This window comes from Andrena cerasifolii, unplaced genomic scaffold (assembly GCF_050908995.1).
Source record: "Andrena cerasifolii isolate SP2316 unplaced genomic scaffold, iyAndCera1_principal scaffold2134, whole genome shotgun sequence".
NCBI classification, from domain to species: domain Eukaryota; kingdom Metazoa; phylum Arthropoda; class Insecta; order Hymenoptera; family Andrenidae; genus Andrena; species Andrena cerasifolii.
The window spans coordinates 1-18283 of NW_027487026.1; the positions used below are offsets into that span (position 1 = coordinate 1).

The window sequence follows — 18283 nt, forward strand, 5'->3', positions numbered from 1 at the left end:
CTATTTTTTAATTTACCTTTTTTTCCTTGATTTATTTAGCTATTTTTCTCTATTTATACACCTATTTTTCTCTAATTTATTTACCAATTATTTCTCTGTTTATTTACCTATTTTTTCCTGTAATTTATTTATCTATTTTTTCCTCTAATTTATTTACCTATTTTTCTCTATTTATTCACCTATTTTTTCTCTATTTATTTATCTATTGTTTTCTCTAATTTATTTACCTATTTTTTCTCTAGTTTATTTACCTATTTTTGTCTATTTATTTGCCAATTTTTTTCTCTATTTTATTTACCTATTTTTTTATCTATTTATTCACCTACTTTTTCTCTATTTATTTATCTATTTGTTCTGTAGTTATTTACCTATTTCTTTCTCTCATTTATTTACCTACTTTTTCTCTGTTTAGTTACCTATTTTTTCCTCTAATTTATTTACCTATTTTTTTATTTACCTTGTTTCCTTGATTTATTTAGCTATTTTTCTCTATTGATACACCTATTTTTTCTATTATTTACCTATTTTTCTCTATTTATTTACCTATTTTTACTCTATTTATTTACCTATTTTTCTCTATTTATTTACCTATTTTTATCTAATTTATTTACCTATGTTTTCTCTATTTATTTACCTCTTTTTTCTCTATTTATTTACCTATTTTTTCTCTAGTTATTTACCTATTTTCTTATGTACATATTTACCTCTTTTTCTCTATTTAGTTACCTCTATTTTCTCTATTTATTTACCTATTTTTCCTCTATATATTTACCTATTTTTCTCTCTCATTTATTTACGTATTTTTTCTCTGTTTATTTACCTATTTTTCCTTTAATTTATTTACCTATTTTTTTATTTTCCTTTTTTTCTTTGATTTATGTAGCTATTTATCTATATTTATACACCTATTTTTTCTCTAGATAATTTACCTATTTTTTCTCTAATTTATTTACCTATTTTTTTCTCTAGTTTATTTACCTATTTTTTATTTATCTTTTTTTCTTTGATTTAATTAGCTATTTATCTCTATTTATACACCTATTTTTTCTCTAGATAATTTACCTATTTTTCTCTGTTTATTTTCCTATTTTTTCTCTATTTATATACCTCTTTTGTTTTCTGTATTTATTTACCTATTTTTCTCTAGTTATTTACCTATTTTTTCCTCTAATTTATTTACCTATTTTTTTATTTACCTTTTTTTCTTTGATTTATTTAGCTATTTATCTCTATTTATACACCTATTTTTTCTCTAGATAATATACCTATTTTTTCTCTATTTATTTTCCTATTTTTCTCTATTTATTTACCTCTTTTGTTTTCTCTATTTATTTACCTATTTTTCTCTAGATATTTACCTATTTTTTCCTTTAATTTATTTACCTATTGTTTTATTTACCTTTTTTCTTTGATTTGTTTAGCTATTTATCTATATTTATACACCTATTTTTTCTCCAGATAATTTACCTATTTTTTCTCTATTTATTTTCCTATTTTTTCTCTATTTGTTTACCTCATTTGTTTTCTCTACTTATTTACCTATTTTTCTCTGTTTATTTACCTATTTTTCCCTATTTTATTTACCTATTTTTTCTCTATTTATTTACCTCTTTTGTTTTCTCTATTTATTTACCTATTTTTCTCTAGTTATTTACCTCTTTTTTTCTGTATTTATTTACCTACTTTGTATTCTCTACTTCATTACCTATTTTTCTCTATTTATTTGCCTATTTTTTTCTCTAAATTATTTACCTATTTTTCTCTATTTATTTACCTATTTTCTGTTTTTATTTACCTCCTTTGTATTCTCTACTTCATTACCTATTTTTCACTATTTCTTTATCTATTTTTTTCTCTAATTTATTTACCTATGTTTTCTCTGTTTATTTACCTACTTTTTCTCTATTATATTTACCTACTTTTTATCTATTTATTTGCCTATTTTTTCTCTATTTTATTTACCTATTTTCTTATGTACTTATTTACCTCTTTTTCTCTATTTATTTACCTCTATTTTCTCTATTTATTTACCTATTTTTTCTCTATATATTTACCTATTTTTCTCTCTCATTTATTTACGTATTTTTTCTCTGTTTATTTACCTATTTTTTCCTCTAATTTATTTACCTATTGTTTTATTTACCTTTTTTTCTTTGATTTATTTAGCTATTTATCTATATTTATACACCTATTTTTTCTCTAGATAATTTACCTATTTTTCTCTATTTATTTCCCTATTGTTTCTCTAGTCATTTACCTATATTTTCTCTCATTTATTTTCCTATTTTTCTCTGTTTATTTATCTATTTTTCCTTTAATTTATTTACCTATTTTTTTATTTTCCTTTTTTTCTTTGATTTATGTAGCTATTTATCTATATTTATACACCTATTTTTTTCTAGATAATTTACCTATTTTTTCTCTAATTTATTTACCTATTTTTTTCCCTAGTTTATTTATCTATTTTTTATTTACCTTTTTTTCTTTGATTTAATTAGCTATTTATCTCTATTTATACACCTATTTTTTCTCCAGATAATTTACCTATTTTTCCCTATTTTATTTACCTATTTTTCACTATTTCTTTATCTACTTTTTTCTCTAATTTATTTACCTATTTTTCCTCTGTTTATTTAGCTACGTTTTCTCTATTATATTTACCTACTTTTTCTCTATTTATTTACCTATTTTTTCGCTAGTTATTTACCTATTTTTTTCTCTCATTTATTTACCAATTTTTTCTCTATTTATTTACCTATTATTTCTCTATTTATTTACCTATTTTTCTCTATTTAGTTACCTCTTTTTTCCTCTATTTATTTACCAATTTTTTATCTAGTTATTTACCTCTTTTGTTTTCTCTATTTACTTACCTATTTTTTCTCTAGTTATTTACCTCTTTTTTCTGTATTTATTTACCTACTTTGTTTTCTCTACTTCATTACCTATGTTTCTCTATTTATTTGCCTATTTTTTTCTCTAAATTATTTACCTATTTTTCTCTATTTATTTACCTATTTTCTGTTTTTATTTACCTCCTTTGTATTCTCTACTTCATTACCTATTTTTCACTATTTCTTTATCTATTTTTTTCTCTAATTTATTTACCTATTTTTTCTCGGTTTATTTACCTACTTTTTCTCTATTATATTTACCTACTTTTTCTCTATTTATTTACCTATTTTTTCACTAGATATTTACCTATTTTTTCCTCTTATTTACTTACCTATTTCTTCTCTATTTAGTTACCCATTTTTTCCTCTAATTTATTTACCTATTTTTTTATTTACCTTTTTTCCCTTGATTTATTTAGCTATTTTTCTCTATTTATACACCTATTTTTTCTCTAGTTTATTTACCTATTTTTATCTATTTATTTGCCTATTTTTTCTCTATTTTATTTACCTATTTTCTTATGTACTTATTTACCTATTTTACTCTATTTATTTACCTCTTTTTTCTCTATTTATTTACCTATTTTTTCTCTATATATTTACCTATTTTTCTCTCTCATTTATTTACGTATTTTTCTCTGTTTATTTACCTATTTTTCCTCTAATTTATTTACCTATTTTTTTATTTACCTTTTTTTCTTTGGTTTATTTACCTATTTTTCTCTATTTATTTACCTATTTTTCTCTAGATATTTACCTATTTTTTCCTTTAATTTATTTACCTATTGTTTTATTTACCTTTTTTCTTTGATTTGTTTAGCTATTTATCTATATTTATACACCTATTTTTTCTCTAGATAATTTACCTATTTTTCTCTATTTATTTCCCTATTTTTCTCTATTTATTTACCTATTTTTTCTCTATTTATCTTCCAATTTTTTCTCTATTCATTAACTTTTTTCTATTTATTTACCTCTTTCTTTCTCTAATTTGTACACCTATATTTTCTCTATTTATTTACCTATTTTTCTCTATTTATTTACCTATTGTATCTCTAGTTATTTACCTATATTTTCTCTCATTTATTTTCCTATTTTTTCTCTGTTTAGTTACCTATTTTTTCCTCTAATTTATTTACTAATTTTTTTATTTACCTTTTTTCCGTTGGTTTATTTAGCTATTTTCCTGTAATTATACACTTTTTTTCTCTAGTTTATTTACCTATTTTTTATCTATTTATTTACCTATTTTTCTCTACTTATTTACCTCTTTTTTCTCTATTTATTTACCTATTTTTCTCTATTTATTTACCTCATTTGTTTTCTCTATTTATTTACCGTTTTTTCCATCTATTTATTTACCTATTTTTTTTAATTAGCTATTTTTCTCTATTTATACACCTATTTTTTCTCTAGTTTATTTACCTCTTTTTTCTGTATTTATTTACCTACTTTGTTTTCTCTACTTCATTAACTATTTTTCTCTGTTTATTTACCTATTTTTTCCTCTAATTTATATACCAATTTTTTTATTTATCTTTTTTCCTTTGATTTATTTACCTATTTTTCTCTATTTATACACCTATTTTTTCTCTACCTAACTTACCTATTTTTCTGTATTTATTTACCTATTTTTTCTCTATTTATTTACCTCTTTTGTTTTCTCTATTTATTTACCTATTTTTCTCTAGATAATTTACCTATTTTTTCTCTATTTATTTACCTATTTTTCTCTATTTATTTTACAATTTTTTCTCTATTCATTTACTTTTTTCTATTTATTTACCTCTTTCTTTCTCTAATTTATACACCTATATTTTCTCTATTTATTTACCTATTTTTCTCTATTTATTTACCTATTGTTTCTCTAGTCATTTACCTATATTTTCTCTCATTTATTTTCCTATTTTTTCTCTGTTTATTTACCTATTTTTCCTTTAATTTATTTACCTATTTTTTTATTTACCTTTTTTTCTTTGATTTATGTAGCTATTTATCTATATTTATACACCTATTTTTTCTCTAGATAATTTACCTATTTTTTCTCTAATTTATTTACCTATTTTTTTCTCTAGTTTATTTACCTATTTTTTTATTTACCTTTTTTTCTTTGATTTATTTAGCTATTTATCTCTATTTGTACACCTATTTTTTCTCTAGATAATTTACCTATTTTTTCTCTATTTATTTTCCTATTTTTCTCTATTTATTTACCTCTTTTGTTTTCTCTATTTATTTACCTATTTTTCTCTAGTTATTTACCTATTTTTTCCTCTAATTTATTTACCTATTTTTTTATTTACCTTTTTTTCTTTGATTTATTTAGCTATTTATCTCTATTTATACACCTATTTTTTCTCTAGATAATATACCTATTTTTTCTCTATTTATTTTCCTATTTTTCTCTATTTATTTACCTCTTTTGTTTTCTCTATTTATTTACCTATTTTTCTCTAGTTATTTACCTATTTTTTCCTCTAATTTATTTACCTATTTTTTTATTTACCTTTTTTTCTTTGATTTATTTAGCTATTTATCTCTATTTATACACCTATTTTTTCTCTATATAATTTACCTATTTTTCTCTATTTATTTTCCTATTTTTCTCTATTTATTTACCTCTTTTGTTTTCTCTATTTATTTACCTATTTTTCTCTAGTTATTTACCTATTTTTTCCTCTAATTTATTTACCTATTTTTTTATTTACCTTTTTTTCTTTGATTTATTTAGCTATTTATCTCTATTTATACACCTATTTTTTCTCTAGATAATATACCTATTTGTTCTCTATTTATTTACCTATTTTTCTCTAGTTATGTACCTATTTTTTCCTCTAATTTATTTACCTATTTTTCTGTATTTATTTACCTATTTTTTCTCTGTTTATTTACCTCTTTTGTTTTCTCTATTTATTTACCTATTTTTCTCTAGATAATTTACCTATTTTTTCTCTATTTATTTACCTATTTTTTCTCTATTTATTTTCCAATTTTTTCTCTATTCATTAACTTTTTTCTATTTATTTACCTCTTTCTTTCTCTAATTTATACACCTATATTTTCTCTATTTATTTACCTATTTGTCTCTATTTATTTACCTATTGTTTCTCTAGTTATTTACCTATATTTTCTCTCATTTATTTTCCTATTTTTTCTCTGTTTAGTTACCTATTTTTTCCTCTAATTTATTTACCTTTTTTCCTTTGGTTTATTTAGCTATTTTTCTGTATTTATACACTTTCTTGCTCTAGTTTATTTACCTATTTTTTATTTATTTACCTATTTTTCTCTACTTATTTACCTCTTTTTTCTCTATTTATTTACCTATTTTTCTCTATTTATTTACCTCCTTTGTTTTCTCTATTCATTTACTTTTTTCTATTTATTTACCTCTTTCTTTCTCTAATTTATACACCTATATTTTCTCTATTTATTTACCTATTTTTCTCTATTTATTTACCTATTGTTTCTCTAATCATTTACCTATATTTTCTCTCATTTATTTTCCTATTTTTCTCTGTTTATTTACCTATTTTTCCTTTAATTTATTTACGTATTTTTTTATTTACCTATTTTTCTTTGATTTATGTAGCTATTTATCTATATTTATACACCTATTTTTTCTCTAGATAATTTACCTATTTTTTCTCTATTTATTTTCCTATTTTTCTCTATTTATTTACCTCTTTTGTTTTCTCTATTTATTTACCTATTTTTCTCTAGTTATTTACCTATTTTTTTATTTACCTTTTTTTCTTTGATTTATTTAGCTATTTATCTCTATTTATACACCTATTTTTTCTCTAGATAATATACCTATTTTTTCTCTATTTATTTTCCTATTTTTCTCTATTTATTTACCTCTTTTGTTTTCTCTATTTATTTACCTATTTTTCTCTCGTTATTTACCTATTTTTCCCTATTTTATTTACCTATTTTTCTCTATTTATTTACCTATTTTTCTCTATTTAGTTACCAATTTTTTCTCTAGTTATTTACGCATTTTTCTTTCTCATTTACTTACCTATATTTTCCTCTAATTTCATTACATATTTTTTTATTTACCTTTTTTTCTTTGATTTATTTAGCTATTTATCTCTATTTATACACCTATTTTATCTCCAGATAATTTACCTATTTTTCTCTATTTAATTACCTATTTTTCCCTATTTTATTCACCTATTTTTTCTCTATTTATTTACCTATTTTTCTCTATTTATTTACCTATTTTTTCTCTAGATATTTACCTATTTTTCTCTCATTTATTTACCTATTTTTTCTCTGTTTATTTACCTATTTTTTCCTTTAATTTCTTTACCTATTGTTTTATTTACCTTTTTTTCTTTGATTTATTTAGCTATTTATCTATATTTATACACCTATATTTTCTCTGTTTATTTACCTATTTTTCCTTTAATTTATTTACGAATTTTTTTATTTTCCTTTTTTTCTTTGATTTATGTAGCTATTTATCTATATTTATACACCTATTTTTTCTCTAGATAATTTACCTTTTTTCTTTGATTTATTTAGCTATTTATCTCTATTTATACACCTATTTTATCTCCAGATAATTTACCTATTTTTCTCTATTTAATTACCTATATTTCCCTATTTTATTCACCTATTTTTCTCTATTTATTTACCTATTTTTCTCTATTTATTTACCTATTTTTTCTCTAGATATTTACCTATTTTTCTCTCATTTATTTACCTATTTTTTCTCTGTTTATTTACCTATTTTTTCCTTTAATTTCTTTACCTATTGTTTTATTTACCTTTTTTTCTTTGATTTATTTAGCTATTTATCTATATTTATACACCTATATTTTCTCTGTTTATTTACCTATTTTTCCTTTAATTTATTTACGTATTTTTTTATTTACCTTTTTTTCTTTGATTTATGTATCTATTTATCTATATTTATACACCTATTTTTTCTCTAGATAATTTACCTATTTTTTCTCTAATTTATTTACCTATTTTTTTCTCTAGTTTATTTACCTATTTTTTTATTTACCTTTTTTTCTTTGATTTATTTAGCTATTTATCTCTATTTATACACCTATTTTTTCTCTAGATAATTTACCTATTTTTTCTCTATTTATTTTCCTATTTTTCTCTATTTATTTACCTCTTTTGTTTTCTCTATTTATTTACCTCCTTTGTTTTCTCTATTCATTTACTTTTTTCTATTTATTTACCTCTTTCTTTCTCTAATTTATACACCTATATTTTCTCTATTTATTTACCTATTTTTCTCTATTTATTTACCTATTGTTTCTCTAATCATTTACCTATATTTTCTCTCATTTATTTTCCTATTTTTTCTCTGTTTATTTACCTATTTTTCCTTTAATTTATTTACGTATTTTTTTATTTACCTTTTTTTCTTTGATTTATGTAGCTATTTATCTATATTTATACACCTATTTTTTCTCTAGATAATTTACCTATTTTTTCTCTATTTATTTTCCTATTTTTCTCTATTTATTTACCTCTTTTGTTTTCTCTATTTATTTACCTATTTTTCTCTAGTTATTTACCTATTTTTTCCTCTAATTTATTTACCTATTTTTTTATTTACCTTTTTTTCTTTGATTTATTTAGCTATTTATCTCTATTTATACACCTATTTTTTCTCTATTTATTTTCCTATTTTTCTCTATTTATTTACCTCTTTTGTTTTCTCTATTTATTTACCTATTTTTCTCTAGTTATTTACCTATTTTTTCCTCTAATTTATTTACCTATTTTTTTATTTACCTTTTTTTCTTTGATTTATTTAGCTATTTATCTCTATTTATACACCTATTTTTTCTCTATATAATTTACCTATTTTTCTCTATTTATTTTCCTATTTTTCTCTATTTATTTACGTCTTTTGTTTTCTCTACTTATTTACCTATTTTTCTCTGTTTATTTACCTATTTTTCCCTATTTTATTTACCTATTTTTCTCTATTTATTTACCTATTTTTCTCTATTTAGTTACCAATTTTTTCTCTAGTTATTTACGCATTTTTCTTTCTCATTTATTTACCTATATTTTCCTCTAATTTCATTACATATTTTTTTATTTACCTTTTTTTCTTTGATTTATTTAGCTATTTATCTCTATTTATACACCTATTTTTTCTCTAGATAATATACCTATTTTTTCTCTATTTATTTTCCTATTTTTCTCTATTTATTTACCTCTTTTGTTTTCTTTATTTATTTACCTATTTTTCTCTAGTTATTTACCTATTTTTTCCTCTAATTTATTTACCTATTTTTTTATTTACCTTTTTTTCTTTGATTTATTTAGCTATTTATCTCTATTTATACACCTATTTTTTCTCTATATAATTTACCTATTTTTCTCTAATTATTTTCCTATTTTCTCTATTTATTTACCTCTTTGGTTTTCTCTACTTATTTACCTATTTTTCTCTGTTTATTTACCTATTCTTCCCTATTTTATTTACCTATTTTTTCTCTATTTATTTACCTATTTTTCTCTATTTAGTTACCTCTTCTTATCCTCTATTTATTTACCAATTTTTTCTCTAGTTATTTACCCATTTTTCTTTCTCATTTATTTACCTCTTTTTTCCTCAAATTTCTTTACCTATTTTTTTATTTACCTTTTTTTCTTTGATTTATTTAGCTATATATCTCTATGTATACATCGATTTTTTCTCCAGATAATTTACCTATTTTTCTCTATATATTTTCCTATTTTTTCTCTATTTGTTTACCTCTTTGGTTTTCTCTACTTATTTACCTATTTTTCTCTGTTTATTTACCTATTTTTCCCTATTTTATTTACCTATTTTTTCTCTATTTATTTACCTATTTTGCTCTATTTAGTTACCTCTTTTTTTCCTCTATTTATTTACCAATTTTTTCTCTAGTTATTTACCTATTTTTTCCTCTAATTTATTTACCTATTTTTTTATTTACCTTTTTTTCTTTGATTTATTTAGCTATTTATCTCTATTTATACACCTATTTTTTCTCTATATAATTTACCTATTTTTCTCTATTTATTTTCCTATTTTTTCTCTATTTATTTACCTCTTTTGTTTTCTCTACTTATTTACCTATTTTTCTCTGTTTATTTACCTATTTTTCCCTATTTTATTTACCTATTTTTCTCTATTTATTTACCTATTTTTCTCTATTTAGTTACCAATTTTTCTCTAGTTATTTACGCATTTTTCTTTCTCATTTACTTACCTATATTTTCCTCTAATTTCATTACATATTTTTTTATTTACCTTTTTTTCTTTGATTTATTTAGCTATTTATCTTTATTTATACACCTATTTTTTCTCTAGATAATTTACCTATTTTTTCTCTATTTATTTTCCTATTTTTCTCTATTTATTTACCTCTTTTGTTTTCTCTATTTATTTACCTATTTTTCTCTAGTTATTTACCTATTTTTTCCTCTAATTTATTTACCTATTTTTTTATTTACCGTTTTTCCTTTGGTTTATTTAGCTATTTTTCTGTATTTTTACACTTTCTTTCTCTAGTTTATTTACCTATTTTTTATTTATTTACCTATTTTCTCTACTTATTTACCTCTTTTTTCTCTATTTATTTACCTATTTTTCTCTATTTATTTACCTCCTTTGTTTTCTCTATTCATTTACTTTTTTCTATTTATTTACCTCTTTCTTTCTCTAATTTATACACCTATATTTTCTCTATTTATTTACCTATTTTTCTCTATTTATTTACCTATTGTTTCTCTAATCATTTACCTATATTTTCTCTCATTTATTTTCCTATTTTTTCTCTGTTTATTTACCTATTTTTCCTTTAATTTATTTACGTATTTTTTTATTTACCTTTTTTTCTTTGATTTATGTAGCTATTTATCTATATTTATACACCTATTTTTTCTCTAGATAATTTACCTATTTTTTCTCTATTTATTTTCCTATTTTTCTCTATTTATTTACCTCTTTTGTTTTCTCTGTTTATTTACCTATTTTTCTCTAGTTATTTACCTATTTTTTCCTCTAATTTATTTACCTATTTTTTTATTTACCTTTTTTTCTTTGATTTATTTAGCTATTTATCTCTATTTATACACCTACTTTTTCTCTAGATAATATACCTATTTTTTCTCTATTTATTTTCCTATTTTTCTCTATTTATTTACCTCTTTTGTTTTCTTTATTTATTTACCTATTTTTCTCTAGTTATTTACCTATTTTTTCCTCTAATTTATTTACCTATTTTTTTATTTACCTTTTTTTCTTTGATTTATTTAGCTATTTATCTCTATTTATACACCTATTTTTTCTCTATATAATTTACCTATTTTTCTCTAATTATTTTCCTATTTTCTCTATTTATTTACCTCTTTGGTTTTCTCTACTTATTTACCTATTTTTCTCTGTTTATTTACCTATTTTTCTCTGTTTATTTACCTATTTTTCCCTATTTTATTTACCTATTTTTCTCTATTTATTTACCTATTTTTCTCTATTTAGTTACCAATTTTTTCTCTAGTTATTTACGCATTTTTCTTTCTCATTTACTTACCTATATTTTCCTCTAATTTCATTACATATTTTTTTATTTACCTTTTTTTCTTTGATTTATTTAGCTATTTATCTCTATTTATACACCTATTTTATCTCCAGATAATTTACCTATTTTTCTCTATTTAATTACCTATTTTTCCCTATTTTATTTACCTATTTTTTCTCTATTTATTTACCTATTTTTCTCTATTTATTTACATATTTTTTCTCTAGATATTTACCTATTTTTCTCTCATTTATTTACCTATTTTTTCTCTGTTTATTTACCTATTTTTTCCTTTAATTTCTTTACCTATTGTTTTATTTACCTTTTTTTCTTTGATTTATTTAGCTATTTATCTATATTTATACACCTATATTTTCTCTGTTTATTTACCTATTTTTCCTTTAATTTATTTACGTATTTTTTTATTTACCTTTTTTTCTTTGATTTATGTAGCTATTTATCTATATTTATACACCTATTTTTTCTCTAGATAATTTACCTATTTTTTCTCTAATTTATTTACCTATTTTTTTCTCTAGTTTATTTACCTATTTTTTTATTTACCTTTTTTTCTTTGATTTATTTAGCTATTTATCTCTATTTATACACCTATTTTTTCTCTAGATAATTTACCTATTTTTCTCTATTTATTTTCCTATTTTTCTCTATTTATTTACCTCTTTTGTTTTCTCTATTTATTTACCTATTTTTCTCTAGTTATTTACCTATTTTTTCCTCTAATTTATTTACCTATTTTTTTATTTACCTTTTTTCCTTTGGTTTATTTAGCTATTTTTCTGTATTTATACACTTTCTTTCTCTAGTTTATTTACCTATTTTTTATTTATTTACCTATTTTTCTCTACTTATTTACCTCTTTTTCTCTATTTATTTACCTATTTTTCTCTATTTATTTACCTCCTTTGTTTTCTCTATTCATTTACTTTTTTCTATTTATTTACCTCTTTCTTTCTCTAATTTATACACCTATATTTTCTCTATTTATTTACCTATTTTTCTCTATTTATTTACCTATTGTTTCTCTAATCATTTACCTATATTTTCTCTCATTTATTTTCCTATTTTTTCTCTGTTTATTTACCTATTTTTCCTTTAATTTATTTACGTATTTTTTTATTTACCTTTTTTTCTTTGATTTATGTAGCTATTTATCTATATTTATACACCTATTTTTTCTCTAGATAATTTACCTATTTTTTCTCTATTTATTTTCCTATTTTTCTCTATTTATTTACCTCTTTTGTTTTCTCTATTTATTTACCTATTTTTCTCTAGTTATTTACCTATTTTTCCTTTAATTTATTTACCTATTTTTTTATTTTCCTTTTTTTCTTTGATTTATGTAGCTATTTATCTATATTTATACACCTATTTTTTCTCTAGATAATTTACCTATTTTTTCTCTAATTGATTTACCTATTTTTTCTCTATTTATTTTCCTATTTTTCTCTATTTATTTACCTCTTTTGTTTTCTCTGTTTATTTACCTATTTTTCTCTACTTATTTACCTATTTTTTCCTCTAATTTATTTACCTATTTTTTTATTTACCTTTTTTTCTTTGATTTATTTAGCTATTTATCTGTATTTATACACCTACTTTTTCTCTAGATAATATACCTATTTTTTCTCTATTTATTTTCCTATTTTTCTCTATTTATTTACCTCTTTTGTTTTCTCTACTTATTTACCTATTTTTTCTCTGTTTATTTACCTATTTTTCCCTATTTTATTTACCTATTTTTTCTCTATTTATTTACCTATTTTTCTCTATTTAGTTACCTCTTCTTATCCTCTATTTATTTACCAATTTTTTCTCTAGTTATTTACCCATTTTTCTTTCTCATTTATTTACCTCTTTTTTCCTCAAATTTCTTTACCTATTTTTTTATTTACCTTTTTTTCTTTGATTTATTTAGCTATATATCTCTATGTATACATCGATTTTTTCTCCAGATAATTTACCTATTTTTCTCTATATATTTTCCTATTTTTTATCTATTTGTTTACCTCTTTGGTTTTCTCTACTTATTTACCTATTTTTCGCTGTTTATTTACCTATTTTTCCCTATTTTATTTACCTATTTTTCTCTATTTATTTACCTATTTTGCTCTATTTAGTTACCTCTTTTTTCCTCTATTTATTTACCAATTTTTTCTCTAGTTATTTACCCAGTTCCTTTCTCATTTATTTACCTATTTTTTCCTCTAATTTCTTTACCTATTTTTTATTTACCATTTTTTCTTTGATTTATTTATCTATTTATCTCTATGTATACACCTATTTTTTCTCCAGATAATTTACCTATTTTTTCTCTATTTATTTTCCTATTTTTTCTCTATTTGTTTACCTCATTTGTTTTCTCTACTTATTTACCTATTTTTCTCTGTTTATTTACCTATTTTTCCCTATTTTATTTACCTATTTTTCTCTATTTATTTACCTCTTTTGTTTTTCCTATTTTTCTCTATTTATTTACCTCTTTTGTTTTCTCTATTTATTTACCTACTTTTCTCTAGTTATTTACCTATTTTTTCCTCTAATTTATTTACTTATTTTTTTATTTACCTTTTTTTCTTTGATTTATTTAGCTATTTATCTCTATTTATACACCTATTTTTTCTCTATATAATTTACCTATTTTTCTCTATTTATTTTCCTATTTTTCTCTATTTATTTACCCCTTTTGTTTTCTCTACTTATTTACCTATTTTTCTCTGTTTATTTACCTATTTTTCCCTATTTTATTTACCTATTTTTCTCTATTTATTTACCTATTTTTCTCTATTTAGTTACCAATTTTTTCTCTAGTTATTTACGCATTTTTCTTTCTCATTTATTTACCTATATTTTCCTCTAATTTCATTACATATTTTTTTATTTACCTTTTTTTCTTTGATTTATTTAGCTCTTTATCTCTATTTATACACCTATTTTATCTCCAGATAATTTACCTATTTTTTCTCTATTTATTTTACTATTTTTTCTCTATTTGTTTACCTCTTTTGTTTTCTCTACTTATTTACCTATTTTTCTCTGTTTATTTACCTATTTTTCCCTATTTTATTTACCTATTTTTTCTCTTTTTATTTACCTATTTTTCTCTATTTATTTACCTATTTTTTCTCTAGATATTTACCTATTTTTCTCTCATTTATTTACCTATTTTTTCTCTGTTTATTTACCTATTTTTTCCTTTAATTTCTTTACCTATTGTTTTATTTACCTTTTTTTCTTTGATTTATTTAGCTATTTATCTATATTTATACACCTATATTTTCTCTGTTTATTTACCTATTTTTCCTTTAATTTATTTATGTATTTTTTTATTTACCTTTTTTTCTTTGATTTATGTGGCTATTTATCTATATTTATACACCTATTTTTTCTCTAGATAATTTACCTATTTTTTCTCTATTTATTTTCCTATTTTTCTCTATTTATTTACCTCTTTTGTTTTCTCTATTTATTTACCTATTTTTCTCTAGTTATTTACCTATTTTTTCCTCTAATTTATTTACCTATTTTTTTATTTACCTTTTTTTCTTTGATTTGTTTAGCTATTTATCTCTATTTGTACACCTATTTTTTCTCTAGATAATATACCTATTTTTTCTCTATTTATTTTCCTATTTTTCTCTATTTATTTACCTCTTTTGTTTTCTCTATTTATTTACCTATTTTCCTCTAATTTATTTACTTATTTTTTTATTTACATTTTTTTCTTTGATTTATTTAGCTATTTATCTCTATTTATACACCTATTTTTTCTCTATATAATTTACATATTTTTCTCTATTTATTTTCCTATTTTTTCTCAATTTATTTACCTCTTTTGTTTTCTCTACTTATTTACCTATTTTTCTCTGTTTATTTACCTATTTTTCCCTATTTTATTTACCTACTTTTGTCTATTTATTTACCTATTTTTCTCTCTTTAGTTACCAATTTTTTCTCTAGTTATTTACGCATTTTTCTTTCTCATTTATTTACCTATATTTTCCTCTAATTTCATTACATATTTTTTTATTTACCTTTTTTTCTTTGATTTATTTAGCTATTTATCTCTATTTATACACCTATTTTATCTCCAGATAATTTACCTATTTTTTCTCTATTTATTTTACTATTTTTTCTCTATTTGTTTACCTCTTTTGTTTTCTCTACTTATTTACCTATTTTTCTCTGTTTATTTACCTATTTTTCCCTATTTTATTTACCTATTTTTCTCTTTTTATTTACCTATTTTTCTCTATTTATTTACCTATTTTTTCTCTAGATATTTACCTATTTTTCTCTCATTTATTTACCTATTTTTTCTCTGTTTATTTACCTATTTTTTCCTTTAATTTCTTTACCTATTGTTTTATTTACCTTTTTTTCTTTGATTTATTTAGCTATTTATCTATATTTATACACCTATATTTTCTCTGTTTATTTACCTATTTTTCCTTTAATTTATTTACGTATTTTTTTATTTACCTTTTTTTCTTTGATTTATGTGGCTATTTATCTATATTTATACACCTATTTTTTCTCTAGATAATTTACCTATTTTTTCTCTATTTATTTTCCTATTTTTCTCTATTTATTTACCTCTTTTGTTTTCTCTATTTATTTACCTATTTTCCTCTAATTTATTTACTTATTTTTTTATTTACCTTTTTTTCTTTGATTTATTTAGCTATTTATCTCTATTTATACACCTATTTTTTCTCTATATAATTTACCTATTTTTCTCTATTTATTTTCCTATTTTTTCTCTATTTATTTACCTCTTTTGTTTTCTCTACTTATTTACCTATTTTCTCTGTTTATTTACCTATTTTTCCCTATTTTATTTACATATTTTTCTCTATTTATTTACCTATTTTTCTCTATTTAGTTACCAATTTTTTCTCTAGTTATTTACGCATTTTTCTTTCTCATTTATTTACCTATATTTTCCTCTAATTTCATTACATATTTTTTTATTTACCTTTTTTTTGTTTGATTTATTTAGCTCTTTATCTCTATTTATACACCTATTTTATCTCCAGATAATTTACCTATTTTTTCTCTATTTATTTTACTATTTTTTCTCTATTTGTTTACCTCTTTTGTTTTCTCTACTTATTTACCTATTTTTCTCTGTTTATTTACCTATTTTTCCCTATTTTATTTACCTATTTTTTCTCTTTTTATTTACCTATCTTTCTCTATTTATTTACCTATTTTTTCTCTATATAATTTACCTATTTTTCTCTATTTATTTTCCTATTTTTTCTCTATTTATTTACCTCTTTTGTTTTCTCTACTTATTTACCTATTTTCTCTGTTTATTTACCTATTTTTCCCTATTTTATTTACATATTTTTCTCTATTTATTTACCTATTTTTCTCTATTTAGTTACCAATTTTTTCTCTAGTTATTTACGCATTTTTCTTTCTCATTTATTTACCTATATTTTCCTCTAATTTCATTACATATTTTTTTATTTACCTTTTTTTCTTTGATTTATTTAGCTCTTTATCTCTATTTATACACCTATTTTATCTCCAGATAATTTACCTATTTTTTCTCTATTTATTTTACTATTTTTTCTCTATTTGTTTACCTCTTTTGTTTTCTCTACTTATTTACCTATTTTTCTCTGTTTATTTACCTATTTTTCCCTATTTTATTTACCTATTTTTTCTCTTTTTATTTACCTATTTTTCTCTATTTATTTACCTATTTTTTCTCTAGATATTTACCTATTTTTCTCTCATTTATTTACCTATTTTTTCTCTGTTTATTTACCTATTTTTTCCTTTAATTTCTTTACCTATTGTTTTATTTACCTTTTTTTCTTTGATTTATTTAGCTATTTATCTATATTTATACACCTATATTTTCTCTGTTTATTTACCTATTTTTCCTTTAATTTATTTACGTATTTTTTTATTTACCTTTTTTTCTTTGATTTATGTGGCTATTTATCTATATTTATACACCTATTTTTTCTCTAGATAATTTACCTATTTTTTCTCTATTTATTTTCCTATTTTTCTCTATTTATTTACCTCTTTTGTTTTCTCTATTTATTTACCTATTTTCCTCTAATTTATTTACTTATTTTTTTATTTACCTTTTTTTCTTTGATTTATTTAGCTATTTATCTCTATTTATACACCTATTTTTTCTCTATATAATTTACCTATTTTTCTCTATTTATTTTCCTATTTTTTCTCTATTTATTTACCTCTTTTGTTTTCTCTACTTATTTACCTATTTTCTCTGTTTATTTACCTATTTTTCCCTATTTTATTTACATATTTTTCTCTATTTATTTACCTATTTTTCTCTATTTAGTTACCAATTTTTTCTCTAGTTATTTACGCATTTTTCTTTCTCATTTATTTACCTATATTTTCCTCTAATTTCATTACATATTTTTTTATTTACCTTTTTTTCTTTGATTTATTTAGCTCTTTATCTCTATTTATACACCTATTTTATCTCCAGATAATTTACCTATTTTTTCTCTATTTATTTTACTATTTTTTCTCTATTTGTTTACCTCTTTTGTTTTCTCTACTTATTTACCTATTTTTCTCTGTTTATTTACCTATTTTTCCCTATTTTATTTACCTATTTTTTCTCTTTTTATTTACCTATCTTTCTCTATTTATTTACCTATTTTTTCTCTATATAATTTACCTATTTTTCTCTATTTATTTTCCTATTTTTTCTCTATTTATTTACCTCTTTTGTTTTCTCTACTTATTTACCTATTTTCTCTGTTTATTTACCTATTTTTCCCTATTTTATTTACATATTTTTCTCTATTTATTTACCTATTTTTCTCTATT

At 20.6% G+C, this 18283-nt stretch overlaps 4 long non-coding RNA genes across 4 annotated transcripts; all 4 read right to left on the minus strand.

The window, feature by feature from the left end:
* Positions 1-693: 693 nt before the first annotated feature.
* LOC143378289 (uncharacterized) lies at positions 694-15235 on the minus strand. The gene is made up of 4 exons (XR_013088084.1): positions 14202-15235; positions 12937-12958; positions 1444-3544; positions 694-1038 (listed from the first exon to the last, which is right to left on the minus strand). It is a non-coding gene; the product is annotated as an uncharacterized LOC143378289 (long non-coding RNA).
* LOC143378290 (uncharacterized) lies at positions 5191-10440 on the minus strand. Its single transcript, XR_013088085.1, has 3 exons — positions 8441-10440; positions 5695-6218; positions 5191-5539 (listed from the first exon to the last, which is right to left on the minus strand). It is a non-coding gene; the product is annotated as an uncharacterized LOC143378290 (long non-coding RNA).
* On the minus strand, positions 10915-12737 carry LOC143378292 (uncharacterized). Its single transcript, XR_013088087.1, has 2 exons — positions 12640-12737; positions 10915-12302 (listed from the first exon to the last, which is right to left on the minus strand). It is a non-coding gene; the product is annotated as an uncharacterized LOC143378292 (long non-coding RNA).
* A 35-nt stretch (positions 15236-15270) lies between the features above and the next one.
* LOC143378291 (uncharacterized) lies at positions 15271-18271 on the minus strand. The gene is made up of 2 exons (XR_013088086.1): positions 15625-18271; positions 15271-15552 (listed from the first exon to the last, which is right to left on the minus strand). It is a non-coding gene; the product is annotated as an uncharacterized LOC143378291 (long non-coding RNA).
* Between the last annotated feature and the right edge of the window lie 12 nt (positions 18272-18283).